Genomic DNA, 561 nt, shown 5'->3' on the forward strand with positions numbered 1-561 from the left:
TTTTTAATTTTAATTTTACACTTTATACCCCTATAATTAGTTAATTAATTTACTTTACGTCCTTTATTTTTAAATGTTTTATTTTAAACCTTTATCAAATTTACATACATAATCGTATATCAATTAAAACATGTTTAAAAAATACATTTTTATTWTAACAAGTTACACCATTATAATCGTCTCGTTAATATCTTCGAAATGAGTCCAATATTGAATAGTTTTTGACTTAATTATATTATTATATATTATATATACTGTGAAAAAATAATTTTAATATTTACGATTTATATTTTTATAGTTATTTATTTATATATATACTATATATTTTGGGGTTAAAATGTCCAAATTGCACTGTATAATATGTTCTTGAGTTTTTTTGAAATATATATATATATATACATGTATTAATTCAACCTTAATCTGAGTTTCTGGACAAAAAAGAGGGTAAACAGTTGAAATTTTATTCTAAAACCCATCTTTTTTGGTCTTTTCATGGCTTATGATCTGTCAAATTTGTAGTTTTCTTTATTGGTTTTGAGTGTTTATCTTAAAACTCAAGTT

This window comes from Cynara cardunculus (genome assembly GCF_001531365.2).
Source record: "Cynara cardunculus var. scolymus isolate 2C chromosome LG 15, CcrdV1, whole genome shotgun sequence".
NCBI classification, from domain to species: Eukaryota; Viridiplantae; Streptophyta; class Magnoliopsida; order Asterales; family Asteraceae; genus Cynara; species Cynara cardunculus.